Below are 6,000 nucleotides of genomic sequence, written 5' to 3' on the forward strand. Positions count from 1 at the left end.
CCAGGAGGCTTTGAGAGTAGCGGAGCAGATGGAGATCTTGGGCTGCGTGAGGACAGGCCCCACGACGTGGGGAGGTGGCTCAGAAATATTGACGGGGGCGAGGGAGAGTTCTTAAGGGCAGGATACAGCCGGGATTTACAGCTCTGATCCGACTTCTCGCTGGCAGCTCACATGGGAGGGAAACCACTCTCACGCACAGGCGCCTCGCGCCCCTCCGCCCGGCCTTTTCTCCCCACACCGTGGGCACAGCTCAGCTTTAGAGGGGTGAGAGGAGGTGATGGGCTATGTGCAGTTACATCAGAGGTGTTTCATAGCAAAACTGAACACCAGCAAGGCAGCACAGCCCAAGGCAGCCCCTTCTGCATCCATGCCCTGTGCAGGAAGGCTGGGGGTGCTCAGTGTCCCTCCTGGGGTCTTCCCCCACACCTCTTGGTGCCGCCTGAGGCTTCTGCTGAGATCCCAGCCCCTCTGGAAACCATCAGGGATGGGGTGGGAAGGGTGGAAAGAAGAAGAAGAATCCCTGGCTGAGGGTGCAGGGCAGCCACCTGCAGCAAAACTCTGCTTCTCCAGAGGTACCCCAGAGCATCACCATTACGCAGTGCCAACGGCACACACTTAATAACATGTCGTTAAATTAATTAGTGCCGAGTGTGTCAGACCGTATGCCTGCTCCGTGCCGGTGTGCTGAGACACGCAGCTCTGTGAGGCCTGCATTAAACACGCCCGAGCCCCAGCACAGGGAACACAGCCCCAGGAGCCATGGGGGGGGCTCAGCCCCATGCACAGCCCCCCAAAAGGCTCACCCCCCCACCATCAGCCTGTCCCTGCACAGCTGAAGCAAGGCGTTTGCCCTGCCCTGGGCAAGCAGAGCTCCTCGTCCCCGCAGCAAGGAGCAGGACAAGCTGTGAGCAGCCCCCGCAGGCAGGGGCAGGACCCCTCCTCCTTCACCACGAAGGGGTGAGCCCAGCCTCCCCCCCCCCAGCAGGGGCACAGAGCTGGCCCTGCTGTCCCCCCTTCTGCATCCTTTTTCCTGGGCTTCTCCTCCCGTGACACTACCAGCCCCTGCTGAATGCCACCTTGGAGGAGCTGAGCCAATTTCTTCCACCCTTCCCATCCATCCCTGATGGTCTCCAGAGAGGCCGGGAGCTCAGCAGAAGCCTCAGGCGGCACCGAGGGGTGTGGGGGAAGCTCCTCGTGCGGGGACCCCAGGAGGGGCAGCCCCAGCTCAGACACACAGAGGGGGGGGGGAACAGCAGCCAGGCTCCCGCAGGAGGGTCCCCAGTGAAGCCGCGAACAGCGGAAGGAAGAACATGTCCCACAGCTGATTAAAAATAGATGCAGCATCACACTAATTATGCTGTGTAATTAGCATTTGTTTTCTGCTTATCAGAAATCCACAGGGAGCGGAGCTGGACCCCAAGCATCCCGTGGGCACCAGCCCGGGCCCCAGGCAGGGTCGGGCTGCAGCGGGGCCGGTGCTGTGCCCTGCGCTCAGCCCACCCCCAGCATCGCCTCCCCTGGGGACCCCAGCCCCAGCAGCACGGGTCCCCGCGCCCCCTCTCCTGCCTGCACCCGCCTGCACCCAGGCTGCCAGCAACAGATGCCGGGATTCACAGCGGGACTGGAAATCAGGTCAGCGATCGCCTGCAGCAGATTTTAACATTTATCATCCTGGCTGCTCTGCTGCAAGGCTCTTATGCAAGCCAGCGCGGCCACAGGGCTGCCCCCAGCCAGGTGCACCCCCAGTCCCCGGCGTCCTTCCCTCCTCTACCCCCCACCTGAGAGGGGAGAGCAGAAGCGCAGGGCTCCGGCAGGAGGAAAGCTGGGAATGAGCAGCCCCCGGGGAGCTGAGCCGAGCACAAGCAGCCCTTGGCCACCCCCCAGGACATCACCCCGAGCTGGCCGAGCCGGGCAGCGTCCCACGCCCGAGCTGTGCCGATGCGAGGTTTGGAGGGGGCCGTGCCTGGCAGTTGGCAGCACCCCCAGATCCTCTCTGCTGCTGCCCCGGATCACCCATATGTCGGCGCTGTCAGCGGCCGTGAGCTCTGCCAAGGCATGTGGGGCCGAGAGGAGCCCCCGGTGCCAGGCCCCCCAGCAGGGCCCTGTGCCCCCGCCAGCCCCAATGCTGCTGGAACACAAAATTAAAGCCCCCAGCCCCCGGGGCCATGCTGGCTCACAGCCACAGCCCTTCCTTTGCCCCATCCTTGCTCCATCCACCTGGCAGAGCTGTCACGCACCCAAAAACTGGGGCCCTTCCCACAGGCTGGAGAGGGCATCAGCATCCCGCACATGCTGCAGCCTCCTCTACCCCACTGCTCCTGGGATTTGGGAGCAGCTCCAGCATCCTCAGCTGCTTCCCCTGCTCCGGGTGCTGCAGCCACAGGGCCCGAACACCACTCGGGAGATCCCGCAGAAGGATGCAAGAGAGCAGCCAGCCACACGGCGGGGGGGGGGCTATTTCCAGCAAAATAAAACCCTGTCTGCCTGCAGCCAGAAGGCAGGAGGTAGCTCCGGCCGGCTGTGGGCACAGCTTCGGGGGGGGCTGCAGCACCTGGTGCCCCCCGGCTGCGGGGGCGAGGCCGTAGCTCCGATCCCCCAGGCCTGGCACTGCCCCTGCCCCACCACGGCGGGTTAATGGGATGCCAGCTCAGCGCAAACAGAGGGAAAGCAGGTGACATTTACCTAGCAAACTAATTGATATCCAAGTAATTTGTGGGAGAAACCTCGTTACACACCAGCTGGATTCCCCAAACCCTCCCAACCCCGCTCGTTACAAACAAGGTTTGTGTGTTAATCAGAGAGCTTTAATCGCATTGCTACCCACTGTAATTTTGAGCAACCTACAAAGCTCCCAGATTTATCACAGGCTTTCAGATCCTAAGCACTCTCTAAAGAATTTGTTTGATATTTTATTAGCTGGCATTAATGCTCTTCACGAAGATGACGGACATTTCTCTTTCAAGCAGCGACGCGGGAGCAGAGCAGGCTCACGGCGCGACCTCTCCTCCCTTTCATCTCCTTCCCCAGCCTGTGGCGGGGCAGGCGTGCAGCCCTCCCTCCAGACATGCCACTGCCCCAGTTAATCGCATCCCCGGACCCAGCATGCAGAAGGAGCTGGTTCCACACAAGAGAAACTGCTCCAGACAAAACATCAGCCGGGAGCTGCTCACCCCCCGGCAGAGCTGCCCACGCCAGGCAGGGTGAGAGGCAACGTCCCTGCGCTCACCAGGGGCCTCCCATGCACGAGGCTCTCAGGAGCTCTCAATGAAAACAACATCAAACCCATAAAAATCAGTGCACCGGCTCACAGGCAGCAGCGGAGTGCGAACAGCTGGGGGTTCGCAGGCAGAGGCACAACAAGCCAAGCAGCGAGTCCAAGAAAAGCAAGAAAAAGCATGTTCCTAAGGAAACATTCTGCACCGAGCCCTTGTGTTGGGAACTAAACCAAGAATTATTTCCAGGCGGATCGTGCGGCCTTCAGCTCGTGTTCCTGAAGCGAGCTGCTCAGGCCTCCAGAAGGGGCAGGTGCACGCAGAGCACAAAGGGGAGCCAGCACCTGGGGGCTCCACCACCCTCACCGTGCAGCTCATAATTGCCTCATCTGCTATCAGTTCGGATGTCAAGAGAAATTCCGCTCGTTTGCTTTTAATTAATATGGCCTTGACATAAAGGCAGGGGTGATGTTACCAGTTTACAGCTGGGCCCTGGTTTTGGGAAGCACGAGGGCAATCGCCCCTCCTAGATCTACCTGACCAGCATAATTTGGAGGGGAAGAGCAATGAGGACTGAGAGGGGGAGAGGAAATCCTTAAAATCCACTTTCCCTGTCCTCAGTGCTCACTCCTCTGGAGTACAAGCCTTGAGTCACCAGAGCTCGGTCCCTGCAGCACTCGCGGTGCAGGCAGCATCCAGCCTACCACCAGCTCCAGACACGGAGGTGGGAATTCATCTCACCCAGCCTCAGACATCTGCGGCTGAGTTACTCATCTCAACTCCCTCGATAATCGGAGGAGAAGCACAGACCTGCATCCTAAAGCATCCCCTCTCCCTTACCAAGGGATCCCAGATAAGCTGCGTATGAGGTGGGCATCTACAGACTGGGAAGGAAGATCTCCCAAAAAAAACAAATCCAAAGGCACTGTAGCAGAGCAAGTCATCCAGCATCTGCCTGGCACGAGTCTTCCACCTCTCCTCATATCCCCAGGGCACAAAGCAAGCTGTAAAACACGTGCCTGTAAGAGCTCCCAGGAGGCAGGTGAGAGGCTCCTACCTGTAAGGAGCCAGCGCTGGATTCTTCTGAACCAACACCAGGTTCAGAAGGGGAATGGGTTTGCTTTAGTTAGTTAGCTCAGCTCAACTTTGCCCGGGAAAGCTCTAAAGCAGCCTTTGAGCTGCCTCTAACCGTGTGCAGGGCTGAGCCCGAGCCGCAGAAGCCAAGCCTGCGGGCAGGAGGCTCCGCACAGGGTGGCTCAGCTTTAATTAAGCCTGCTCAGGCTGTGCCTGGTGGCGAGCGTAAGGACACCAGCCAGAAAGGGCTCTCCAACACGAGTCTCAGCAGGGTGAGCAGCTCCCTCCAGCCTCCCCCTGCTTAGTGAAGCCCAGGAATGGCCCCGGCTTCAATTTCCAGCCGAAGGAGCCAGCGCAGCAGCTGGGGACCGCGGGGGACACGGAGCCCGCTCCTCACGGCACGGCTTGGGAAGCCACCTGGCCACGTGCCCAGCACGGGAGGTGAACGGGCTAGGCAGAGCCAAGCATTCCCGGGAACAGGCAGCTCTGTGAGGCTTTCCCGCTCACACCTCCGCTCCCTGCAGCGTGTCCTCCTGCAGAGGGACTGGGCTCGCTCCATACCCTCAGCACAGCTCCAGCAGGAATCGCGGCTCCAGCAGGAATCACAGCTCCAGCAGGAATGGCTGCGCGGAGCTGTCTGGGTGCCACGTTCCTCCGGGAGCACAACAGGTTTTTGCTGTGGATGGAGTTATCAGCCCTGCTGATAAATTCTGCCCCAGCTCGCGGTCCCTGCTCGCCGCCTGGGAGGGATGGCAGCACAGCCACGTCCCTGCCTGCAGAGCCAGTGCTGGGGTTCGCAGCACGCAGCCAGCCCAGCTGCTGCTGTTCTGCAGCTCCAGCCCAACGCCCTGCTCACCGACAGCACCGAGAAGACACCAAGCAACGGGACCCACTTGGAGACTCACGACCAGTTACATACAAATATTAAAGAGAAAAGTGCCTTTGGAGGTAACAAGCCAGGCTTTGTACCAAGTCACTAATAGATCATTGAGAACTCAAGAACAAGTACTTAACATCCAAAAAAAAGCTAATTTTTTCAGCAGAGTTAAAGAAGAGATATGTATGAGTTTACATAGCAAGGACACTCAAGCTCTGGTCTCTGAGTTTCCATTAAGAGGAGGTTTCATGCATTACAAAGCGATTTTCCCTTCCCTGGTTTATAAGCCAATTAGATAAAGACCAAGTTAATCCCTTATTGTGTTCAGAGAGCCTCAAGTAGACACCAAACACAGGGATTAGTCAATTTGTTTAACCGACTCCCCAGGTCCCAGCAGCTAAGAGCGCATCGCGCAGCGCGGGGGGCTCCCCAAACCCAGCAGAGCCCTCGGCCACGGGCCTCCTGACCTCACCACGTCCACAAGGCCCCCTCCCCACCACGGCAGCCCCCAAGGCCATGAAGTTGAGACGACTCCGACCCAAAGCAGTCAGATTTCAGAGAAGTTACTTCAGGACACGATGAGTATAGAGCCATCCATCCATGCTGGGGCTGCTGCGATAGCTTGGGGTGCCCATGCGGCTCCTGGGCGGACCCCTTGTACTTGCACCCCTCCAGGCTGCCCCTGGCACAGCTGATCTGAGGGCACCGAGCCCACCCCATTGAGCCTGCAGGCAGAGCGTTGTGACCCCAAATGGGGGATGAGCCTGGGGTGGTCCCAGCTGCTGTGGTACCCAGCACAGGGAGGCTGCTCTCCACACCAGGCCGTGGCAATCGGCA

The sequence above is a fragment of the Aythya ferina genome (genome assembly GCF_964211825.1).
Source record: "Aythya ferina genome assembly, chromosome: 18".
NCBI classification, from domain to species: domain Eukaryota; kingdom Metazoa; phylum Chordata; class Aves; order Anseriformes; family Anatidae; genus Aythya; species Aythya ferina.